The sequence below is a fragment of the Macrobrachium rosenbergii genome, chromosome 37 (assembly GCF_040412425.1).
Source record: "Macrobrachium rosenbergii isolate ZJJX-2024 chromosome 37, ASM4041242v1, whole genome shotgun sequence".
NCBI classification, from domain to species: Eukaryota; Metazoa; Arthropoda; class Malacostraca; order Decapoda; family Palaemonidae; genus Macrobrachium; species Macrobrachium rosenbergii.
In genome coordinates, this window is record NC_089777.1 from 40619839 (window position 1) to 40632338 (window position 12500).

Here is a 12500-nt window from a genome sequence, read left to right on the forward strand (position 1 = left end):
AGGATTGAGTTATGTATAGGCTAGTCTTGAGTTAATTGTCCTAAAATGAATGGTAGCCTCCGAATGTAAGCCAGGACAATTGATATATCAAGCCACTAGTAGTAATAACAACTTTATAATTAAAAAAAATATTACACCTCTCTTGAATATGTCTAAATATAAACGGGTATGCTAGTACAATCTTTATCTAGTCACTCTCCCCATTGTTTTATTACGTACATAACTAAAGGGGTTTCTGCACACAGAGGCCCGCTGGATGACACAAAATAGCCTGCATTACCCAACAGTACGTTGCCACCTAAGATGTCTTCCACCCCCAAGAAATAATGTTCACGTAGCCAGAGTCATCAATGACATCAAAGCGGACTAACTGATTGATTTATTGGCTAAGCATAAATTATGGTGCGTCAAACCGATCACATTAAAGGAGAGGGTTGAAAACAGTGTTGAAACTGACTATTAACCTTTTGAGTCTAATGTGTGCGGCAATGTGTCACAGTGAGACTGAAGAATATTAAGACACTGAAGAAGTGTTAAAAAAAACTGAGGTATCTTTAAGTGAAAACAAGAATATCAAGATCGTTATGTGACTTGAATATAAATGAATAAACAAATACTTTAAATAAAGAAAGAAATCACGAGGCAAGGATAGGATTTCTTTTTTATTTATGCAAAGGACAACTGGAAGTACAACAAAACAACCTTACTTAGCCCAGACTGGAGAAAAAAGCAAAAAAAAAGGAAAAAGAATGAAGAGGGGTGAGGCTTAACTATTAGGAAGAGATAAACAGGCCTTTAAGAGGAGGAAAGGATCAGAAAATCAGAAAAAAACAAGATGAAAGAGAATTCCAAAGCTTGGCATTTTACACACACACACACATACATATATATATATATATATATATATATATATATATATATATATATATATATATATATTATATATATATAAATTTATATATGTATATTTGTTTATATATATATATATATATATATATATATATATATATATATATATATAATATATATATATATATAAATTTATATATGTATATTTGTGTGTATATATATATATATATATATATATATATATATATATATATATATATATAACAAGCAGGAAGAGAATTCCAAAGTTTGGCATCTTATATATACATACAGAGGTATATATATATATATATATATATATATATATATATATATATATATATATATATATATATATATGTATATATAAGATGCCAAACTTTGGAATTCTTCCTGCTTGTTATATATATATATATATATATATATATATATATATATATATATATATATATATATATATATATATATATATTTATTTAAAGAAGCTTGCTCCATGCACACGATCCACGCACACGAATATGTTAATGGGCGTCCATAAGTTCCTTATATTTCCAAGAAAGCACAACGCTTTTATCTTCCACCTACTTATGACAGCTAACAGTCTTACTGAATACCTGATAAATCTCCGTTACGTTCTGCTTCGAGCTTCGTCGTCGGGCAAATATTAGTTTTGTTCTCGTCTTTTGTCCTTTTTCTTGTTCTTTGCTCACGTTTTGGCAACACTCAACTGGTGCCTATTAATGAATTTTAAACATCAAGACAAGAGATTTTTCACAACGGCAAAATGATGATTTGATTGGTTTGGTCTGTGACGATATTAAATTTCCAATTGAAATTTGTTGTCATAATCAATGCTACCAGTAAAAGTAGGGAGGGACCTTACGTCCGATGAACTTGAGGAGTTGTTTCCTTTAGACGTTACTTTTTAACAATCAATAAACAGAAGACAGATACGGAATAAATAAATAATAAGTAAACAGAGGAAATGTTTACATTCGGAAACAGTAATGTGCTTCACAGACTTGAATAAGGTTTAAAGAAATAGAGATTACGGCATTGGTAAATACATACATACATACATACATACATATATATATACATACATATATATATATATATATATATATATATATATATATATATATATATATATATATATATATATATATATATATATATATATATATATATATATATTATATACTATGTGTGTGGGGGTGCTGCGCCCTTTGTGTGCGTATGTAAGTATGCATGTATGTACAGAGCATGACTGACGCTGGTAGGAGATAACCACTCGTATTTCGTTAGTACAATGACAAAAACCTGATGAAAGGAGAAAAACTGGGCTGGTGACAGCAGAAGACGCACACACAAAAAAAGGCAGAAACGAAATGGCGAAGTCACAGAGAAAAGAGCGCAAAAGAAAACAATAAAACATTTCACATAACACAGTTAAGAATATGTACTTCTTAAACACTTCACATTCTTTACTTCTGTGCCTGTTCTTTCGAGTGGTCCTAGGAGAGAAGCTCTGAGAAAAACTGCTTTCAATTCCGTTCCTTTTATGCCAAAAATAATGTATTTTGTTCTTTTAAAGGCTTCTCTCTCTCTCTCTCTCTCTCTCTCTCTCTCTCTCTCTCTCTCTCTCTCTCTCTCTCTCTCTCTCCAACCACGCCTCACGTAGTGAGATACCAGAGTTCAGTCCAACAGATGGGAAACGACTCGGGCCTGTTGACTGAATATACTTGGTTGTTCGTCGACTGTGGTGGGTTGCAACCAAGGGAAAAGGGCATGAGACATGCAACCTCATCCCTAAGAACTGTCGAGAATCGGAAGGTCTAAACTCTGGATCCACGTTCACTAAGCGGAAAAGGTATTTGGTTGGTTGTATGTATGTAGGTATGTATGTATGTATATATATATATATATATATATATATATATATATATATATATATATATATATATATATATATATATATATATATATATATATATATATATATATATATATACATACATACACAAATATATATATATATATATATATAAATATATATATATATATATATATACATATACATATATACATACATACATACATACATACACACACATATATATGTAGAATCTACTGGTCACTTTCACACAGACACATATGTAATTCTAAGAATCCACAATGCCCTCTTAACTTCTCGAAAAAAACAAGAATTCGAGAAGTTAAGAGGGCATTGTGGCTTTTAGAATTACACACATATATATGTATATATAATATATATATACATATATATACATATATATATATATATATATATATATATATATATATATATATATATATATATATATATATATATATATGACTCGTTACATTATTCTTTCTGTTACTTTGCTCTTCATAGGCCACAATAACTTATTTTAGGTAACACTTCAACTGAGTACCTGCGTCATAGTTTGCTGCAAAGACGCTGCAAGATGCCATAAGACGAAGTTAGGAGGAAGTTGTCTTCAAACGTGTGTGTGTGTGTGTCTCAGAACGATAGCTCATGAACAGACACGGGTAGAAAATATTCTATTATTTGAATCTGTATCATAAAGCTTCCTCTCCAGCGCTGGACTGTATGAAGGCTGGAAAAGCAGCTAGTTTATCCATGACTATATCAGTGTTTCAACAAGGTGTCTGAAGAACGGGTTAAGCCGATCTTAGTGGACGTGTGTGAAAATGTTCCTTACACTTGAAATTGTCAGCAATGGTTTCGTTTTTACGTTGTACTGAGATTGTGAATCCGAGAATAAGCTTATTTGATCAGCTTATCTTTCGTGGTCAAGTGGTTTCACGTCAAGCATGAAACTCCCTCAGATCCTTTGAGGAAACTGAATTTCAAAGCAAACGAATTAATCATAACACTGAATTTTGTTATATCCAGAACCATTTGCTTTTCCCTGTATTTTCACGCTCTCTCTCTCTCTCTCTCTCTCTCTCTCTCTCTCTCTCTCTCTCTCTCTCTCTCTCTCTCTCTCTCTCTCTCTCTCTCTCTTACTTCGAATCATCCTCGTAAATTTATCCAACACGGTATTTGTCATTTTCTCCTAAACATCAAAATCTTTTTGAATATGAAGAAGGAATAAATTCCTCACCCTTTATCCACTCAGATAACCTTCCCAAATAAAGGAGTGGCGTCAGGTCTTTTGCATAACCAGGCGTTACGGCGTCGCCCTTGGGAGGGAAGGCCTCTGGGGGCGTCAACTCTGGGTAGGAAAACCCCTGGGGCGCCACCCGCGGGATGGGAAGCACCTGGGAACTCCGCTTGATCCCACGGAGGGTTTTTTTTTTTTTTTTTTTGCTTTCTTTTCAGATTTTAACGGCTATCTTGTTGGGGAGTTTGATACAAAATTTCTGAATGCTCATCTATTTAATACTTAATAATGTTCACTGGTGATTTCTCTTGCTCACGGCAGTCTTATTGATGAGTCACTGATATTTTTATCATTTTCCATACGGTTTGATTTTATATTCGTTTACATCAGGGCATTCTACTCGTATTTGGAGGAAGACTGCTAAACAAGGCAATACTTTTAATGTTTTCACAGTAAATGATATTAATTGTTTTAAGGATTTCACCCTTTTTGTAAATGTATGTATGGGTATGTTCTACTAATTCTTCAATTGTGCTGGATTCCAGGTACATATTTTTTCCTTTGTAATTCCCATCTGTCATTTATATGAGCTTTCTTTGTAAACTTATTTTTATATTTCTTCAGTCTGCTAAACAAAGGACGACAAGTCGAAAGGCCTTGCAAGCACTCCATTGTTTCTCTTTCCTTCGTGGATTTTGTCTTTATTTATATATTCATCACGTTCCATATTTTCGCGATTCAGTTATACATACATATATATACATATATATATATATATATATATATATATATATATATATATATAATTTTATGTAATTAATGGCGGAAAGATTGTTCATCCTCAAAGAAATATTCTGTGAAGCACAATCTCCCCGAGAAACGACAAATAAAAACCAAAGGAAAGTGGAAACCAGAAAAATCGAACCCCTTCACAATAAACTTACATGGTCATCTGTTTTTTTGGGGGTTGTGGGGCTGGGAGTTCTGTGTCAAAAAAATTAAAAGAAAACAAGAGAGGGAATTTGAAAATGGCTGAAAAGTAAAAATGAAAAAGCACTTGAAAATCTAAAAGTTTCCCCCCAAAAATTAAAAATAAAAATAAAAACAGGAAACGACATGAAAAATGAAACTGACCAAAGCGAAGGAAAAGGGGAAAAATACACGGAAATCTCTGAAGGGGCCATAAAACGCAATTGTGTGTGTATTGTCAGCCGGATTTCACGGCAGCTCTCGACGGCTCCCCAGTGGACGGAGCATATCGGGGTAATTTGTGCGAAATGTGAAAATGAACAACTGGAGAGTGGGTGTGGCCCCCTTGGAGATCTGAGTTGGGGAATGGGCCAGCAAGGACTTGGGGAAGCATGAAAAAAAGGGGGGGGGGTATGACAAGGTAGAGAGGGTACAGGAAGTGGGAGGGATGAGTGGTGGTATGTTAGTAGAGGTCACCTCTTGTAATTCAGCGCCTCATTCAATTTTTCTATTAATAATTTCTATATGAAAGACTCACCGTTCACTAATTTCTGAGGTCTCATTGTGCCCAATTGTCACTTACACCAGCCTACCAAGGTCTGCTTCAAGTTTCTAAGCACTGATTTTTCAAGATGAGGCTGCGAGCCCTACTTCCATGGCCACAAAGATGGTCATGAGAGTTCAAGAATCAAAGGCACTTTACTCTCATAGTTGGTCACCGATCCAGGTACTGACCAATGTCACTGGTTTTGTTGTTCAAACTATATTAAGGTCCAAAATTCACAGTCATTATAACAACTGTAAATGCAGAACTTTCCATGTAAATTCTAGGGTTGAAATAAATAATAAAAAAAATAGACAATAATAAATAAATAAATAAATGTGCTTGAAACGCTGCCCCAGAGGTGGGAAATTTCTCAGTAACTTTTGACTTACAAGTATGACCTTGACCCATATGTCCAACAAAAATGTTTATCAAACCCCCATAGATGATATGTATACAGTTAAATATATTGAAAACAAGGGTCTTAAGAAACCTTAACCTTAGCGTCAGGTGGGAGATGCAGAGGGCCCAGCAGATAAACAGACGGGCGAACAGCGACAGACAGGTTAATGACTCGATGCACCCAGACGGTAAAGCGCCGCCTAGTACACAGTTAAAAAAACACTAAAAGTTGTACAAAGCACCTTTTAAAAGTAATTTTTGAGATGGTAAATTTAGTTTTTATTTTACTGCTCAAATTTTATGAGAGGCTAGAATGATTATTTCATGCATGAATTCATGTATAATTCAATAGAAAGGACTTTGCATCTTTCTAGCATTATTGTTTTATAAATGCCCATGATGATCATTTCCCCTTGCGGTTTAATTGGCAATCTTACACGTTAACTTCATCAGTCATTCCTCATACAATTCTTAAGATCTTACTATTGCCAAAATAATTTCTGATTTTTCCATTCATGTCTGCTTATTATAATAATAATAATAATAATAATAATAATAATAATAATAATAATAATAATACATTCGATTTTGTGGAAGCTACCTATGCAAGCTAAATGGGCTTTGAGGCTTGTTCCATATGATTTTTTATATTTCGAATGATATTAATAATTTCTACCACCTTTGTCAATTAACTCCCTTACAATGATCCTTACTGATTGTGGCAATGGGAATTATAACTGAGGTTAGGAATGCCAGTATTTCATGTGTTATAAGAGTAAGGGCAAGTAACTATTCAGCTCTAAAAAAAAATATAATAAAAAAAAATAAAAACATTCGATTTCCGCATACGGAATGGGAAAAGAAATCACATCTCGAAGACATGCTGATTACCCATGAGATACGGCCATGACGCTGGCCCAAAAAAATGCACACACACACAATAAGAAGAAAGTTGGGCAAAAAATGAAAAAAGTGGGCGTGCAAAAGGTTTCCTTTTGACCGTATGTCACTATTTGCGTCTCAATAAACGAGCCTCAGCAATGAAGAGCGTCATGGGAAAGGTGTGAGGTTGCTGTGGTGGCGGGGGTTGGGTGGAGATGGGGTATCGGATAAACTGGGGGTGTTTCAGACACTCTGGGAGGGGAGCAAATCCGGATAAGTGAGATCACCAACTCCAGTCAAATGTGGGCACACAGCTTCAGTTATAAAACGTCATTGAATTTATCAGTCCTTTAACAGTCTTGCGTAGTGAACTACAGTACATTTAGAACAATCCCAAGCACTGTAGATTTACCTGGTAAAAGAGGCTTGAAAATAGTTATTGGTTAAAATCATAACACTGGTGAACTATTTCTTAAAAACGACGAGGGAAGCGTCCTTTAAAAAGTTCCTTAGGTCAACGAAACGATGAATGATTGGTGAACCTATTCCCAAAATCTGTTAATCCCTAAACGATGGGCGTGTATGTGTGAATGCATATACCACTCGTTCTGAAGAATTCCGAAGGTTACTGGAAGTCAAGCAATATTCATGAGAGAAAAATGAGATGAAGATCTGGGATTTATGAGGATTAAGCCTCAGGGACAAAAAATCAGAAGTGCTTAGACTCTTGGACATTGAAGTACGTCTCAAGATAAAAAAAAAAAGAATATATTTCATATGATTCTAAACTAAAGAAATAAAAATTATGTATTTTTGCCCCAGGATTGTTTTCTTTTCCTTGCCCTCCAACAACCACCCCACTTTCTTTTATTTTTTCAGGATTAGAAAACTGCATCACGACTCCAGTCCCATCAACCTATTTGGATATCAAGAAATCATATTTTCTTTACTTAACTTGGTCATACTCAGTTCATTTGGTGCAAAAGGCCAAAGAAGGGAAATGGATTTAACTGATCGATGATGCATAAATTATGAACAGTGAGTGACACGCAATGTCTGATAAGTTTAATATTCGACGCTTCAGGTATCGGTAATGAGGACACTAACGTTTTCTGTATCGTCAGAAGTGACTCTTTCGTGCCGTCTGCGTCGTAAAAAGCTTCGTTAACGTTTCCTACATCATAAAACGGGCCAATTCAACGTTTTCTTTATTTTATAAAAATGCACTCTTACGTTTTCTGTATTGTAAAAAGAGACCCTTTACTGCTGTATCGTTAAAAGGGGCTCAAATGTTTTCTATGTTGCACTATGGGAACTTGTAATGTTTTCTTTACCGTGTAAAAGGGATTCATTAAGGGTCCTTAACATTTAATGTATCATACAATGCAAATTTTTAAAGTTTTTTGTATCATGAACATTAGCTTTAACGTTTTCTGAATCGTAAAAGGGACTCATGACTGTATCATAAAACGCACTCCTCACTCGTGAAGAGGCACTCTAGCCTATAGCATTTCCCCGTATTACAAAGAGAGATTAACGTTTCCCGTATCATAGAAGTTACTCTAAAAAAAAGGTTTTTAGCATAAAAAGGTACTTTTAGCGTTTTATGTGTCATGGAAAGGGAAACATTGTAAAAATGAATACTTTAGGGTTGTGTATATTGTAAATAGGACCCTAATGTTTTCTGCGGAGTGAAGAGGGTCTAATATTTTCTGTACCCTAAGAGGGAGTCTTTAACATGACAGGGACCAGTAACTCAGATGCCGATACTTGCCGTAATTGAAAAATTCATCCCTAAACTCTCGATTATTGAAGTTAAGCAACAATGAGTCTGGTCAGAACTAGATTGCCACAGAGGCCCCCGAAACCATCTAAGGGACCAGCGGAAAGGGAAGAGGGGTGTATTTCAGTCTCAGTCTAAGAAATAATGCTCAAGAACCTTGGGAGTCTGGTTCAAATGGCAATGGTCACAATAAGCTCAGCGATATATATATATATATATATATATATATATATATATATATATATATATATATATATATATATATGTATGTGTGTGTGTGTGTGTGTTGTCTCAATATGTCAGGGCATTAAGCATAATGTCAAAAGCCCTTTATCCAGCCAGTAGACATTGTCCAATCTTCTAGTATTCACCTTATTGGTATTGGAGCCTTATTCCAACCCATTACCGCTCGCAATAGGTCCCACGGCCTTGTACAGTATAGGAACCTGTAACATTTTTTTTTTCACTTCTGCACCATCACTCCTCCACATGCCAATTCTATCAGGGAACAGGAAAATCTCATTACGAGAATGAATATTCACGACAATTACACATTTTCACTGATGTTTAAAACAGCATAAACAGGGAAAAAGAAAGACAGAACGTGAAATTAACCCGTGCCTCTAGCGCACAATGGAACACAGCAAGCGAAATATGTTTGGGATTTTAAGCTAAGGTGTGTCAGGTCTGGGTGAATTATTCAGAGTTGCCTTAATATATTTCGTGTCATTCTTCTTTAAATTATTATCAATGAGAACAAAGATTCTGTGAGAGTTCATGAACTCCGAGTATGGTATTATTATTATTATTATTATTATTATTATTATTATTATTATTATTATTATTATTATTATTATTATCTATGTTGTACACTATCCCCTTATAGGATTGACTCCAATGAGTGCTAGCCCCTCTGATATCAGCAAATGTTTTGGGATGAAGGTGCTAGTCCCATTCCCTCGTAGCCACACGCCTACCTCCATCGAATAACTGCCAGCACAAAATTCACTGCTTAGGCCAACAGAAATACAATAAGAAAACATTAACTTGAAGCTTCCAGGGAAATAAAGGCCGATATGTACAAGATGAGACAAATAAAAAATAACGGAGACATAATGACATATCAACTAACGAAAATATAAAGATGCACAAACAGCAATGTCATGAAATGTAGGAGGGAAGAAAAAAGAAGGAAAATTAAAATAAAGATACAAAGTTTCGCAACCTTTCCCGATGACGCTCCTTTTATCCTTGAAGGTAATCAGATGCCTCGTGTACAACACAATTCCATCCTTTTTTAATAAAATAATCTACATAGATACAAAAACACACATCCACACAGGAATGACATCAATTTGATTTGTTATGTGTGTCTGTGTGTTTGTTGTGTATGAGTATGTGTTAATATACCAGACTGTTCGATTTATCTACATTTGAATGGAATGTCAGTGTTTTGTTAATGGAATGTACAGTACTGACGAGAAAACTATTCAAACAAGAATACAATTGAGGCAAATGTATTTCATAATCATAGTCCATCATGGTGCAATACGTTAATTTGCTATATATATGTTAGTCTGATGCATGCGTAATACTTACTACTCATAGATAGTTTACACAGATACACACACATATATATATAAATATACATATGTATATATATACATGCATATTTATATATATTATATGTTTGTTTGTGTATATATATAATATATATACAGAGTAATATATCACTAAGATTATAGCAAATAAATCAAACTGAGGTCATTCTCGTAATAAAAACAAGCCAAATTTTGATGTGATTTTCAGGTTACTAATTTGACCCATACCCATAAGAACTTATTTTCTTAACAGGGAGACGGAATATAAATGCCATGTACAAACTCTAGACCATGACTTGAGTGGACACGGACTAAGACTAATTGTTTACTGATTTTATCTGTTCTCGCTCTATTGAAACACTTCGAATTTTCCAACCTTCCCGTGTGCTTCCTTCCTTATTTATGTTCATGAATTTCGGAACTGGTACTGAAACTTAGCTGAGGGCGACAACTGTGGTTTGATGTAGTCTGCCGCTTTCTTTAACTTGCATGAGGTTTTATTTTTACTTAAACTTGCACTTTCTCTATATTTCTCTACTTTTGTTTCATCTCTCCTTCAGGAGAGACCATGGTCTTGCTCTCTTTACACGTGTGTTTGAGACAAATAATATATATATATATATATATATATATATATATATATATATATATATATATATATATATATATATATATATATATATATATAGTGAAATTGAGAGGGGTTCTATCAACCGGTAGACATCAGTAGGTTAGGGTGAAGGGTCATTCCATTACTCCTTTTCAAGGTACTTTATTGTTGCTGCGACGTTTCAGGACTAAAGTCCCATTTTCAAGCTATAAAAATAGAAGTTAAAAGTTAAAATAAAAACTCGGACTAAAATTAAGTAAAAAAAAAAAAAAACTTTATTATATACAAATAATATAAAAGTAAAGTACAAAGGATAGGGAGGAGTAACTACTATAAGGTGCTGAAGGCACAGACCGAGTGACTATTCGGGCCGGGTTCAGATTTCGACTTAAACTCACGAGAGATACAGAGGTGTTGAGGAAGACTGGGTGTTTAACTGTGGAACTAGTTGTTTGATAAAGAGTGTTTCCAAGATTGCTAAATATTGTTCGTTAGGAGTTTGGCCTATAATTTTAAAATCTTGTGGTTTATGTCATATTTGCATTTCTTTGCATGTTCTCGTATACATGAAAATTCAGGATTTCAATTTGACGCCTGTTCTATAGCTAACGCCTCGATGAGAGTCCAATCTCACTTTGAGTAACCTCCGTGTGGAGCCGACGTACTTCCCAAGATTACATCTAGGGCAATTAAATAAATATACGACTCCTGAGGTCATCAGTGGATCGAGTTTCTCCTTATGTTTAAACAGAGATCTAATACTCATTGGGTTGCAGGGTATTAGCTTTAATTCAATGGCAGGTAAAAATTTCTCGACTAACAACTTCAATTCACGATAGAAATTTAGGTCATGAATAAATGGGAGACTTGCATATAATCGTAATTTTGTATTTTAATTTTAGGATGGAAGATATTGTTTAAAAATTTACTGAGGTGTTTATAAAAAGTTTGGACGGAAAGCAGTTGTCAGTGAAATATTTGGAGATAAGTTATTTCACTGTGAAAAGATTCCAATTAGACGTTATGTTAAAAGCCCTATGAAAGAGCGTAGACATGGAGTTTAGTTTAAAATTATAAAAGCAGTTACTATAAAAATTTGAGCCCAGGCCGGTAAAAGTTTTCTTTCTAAACACCGTGGTGTTAAAATGATCATTATATTTGAAAACTGTTACATCTAAAAATGGCAGCTTATTTTCATTTTCATATTCAATAGTAAAATTAATATTAGGACGTACTTTATTGGCATAATCAAGAAATTTGTCAGCTGAACCCGGCCCGAATAGTCACTCGGTCTGCGCCTTCAGCACCTTATAGTAGTTACTCCTCCCTATCCTTTGTACTTTACTTTTATATTATTTGTATATATGTATAAAGTTTTTTTACTTAATTTTAGTCCGAGTTTTTATTTTAACTGAAACGTCGCAGCAACAATAAAGTACCTTGAAAAGGAATAATGGAATGATCCTTCACTTTAACGTACTGATATATATATATATATATATATATATATATATATATATATATATATATATATATATATATATTTATATATATATATATATATATATATAAGATCGGAAAGCAAACAGGTTATTGTAATAATGAAAAGCCGATTTTTGGTTATAATAAAATCCCGTCTCTTAGGCCTTCTGACCGAAGCCTCGCAGTCAAGGCTGGAAAGTTCAAAGAACTAATTTAATCCTTG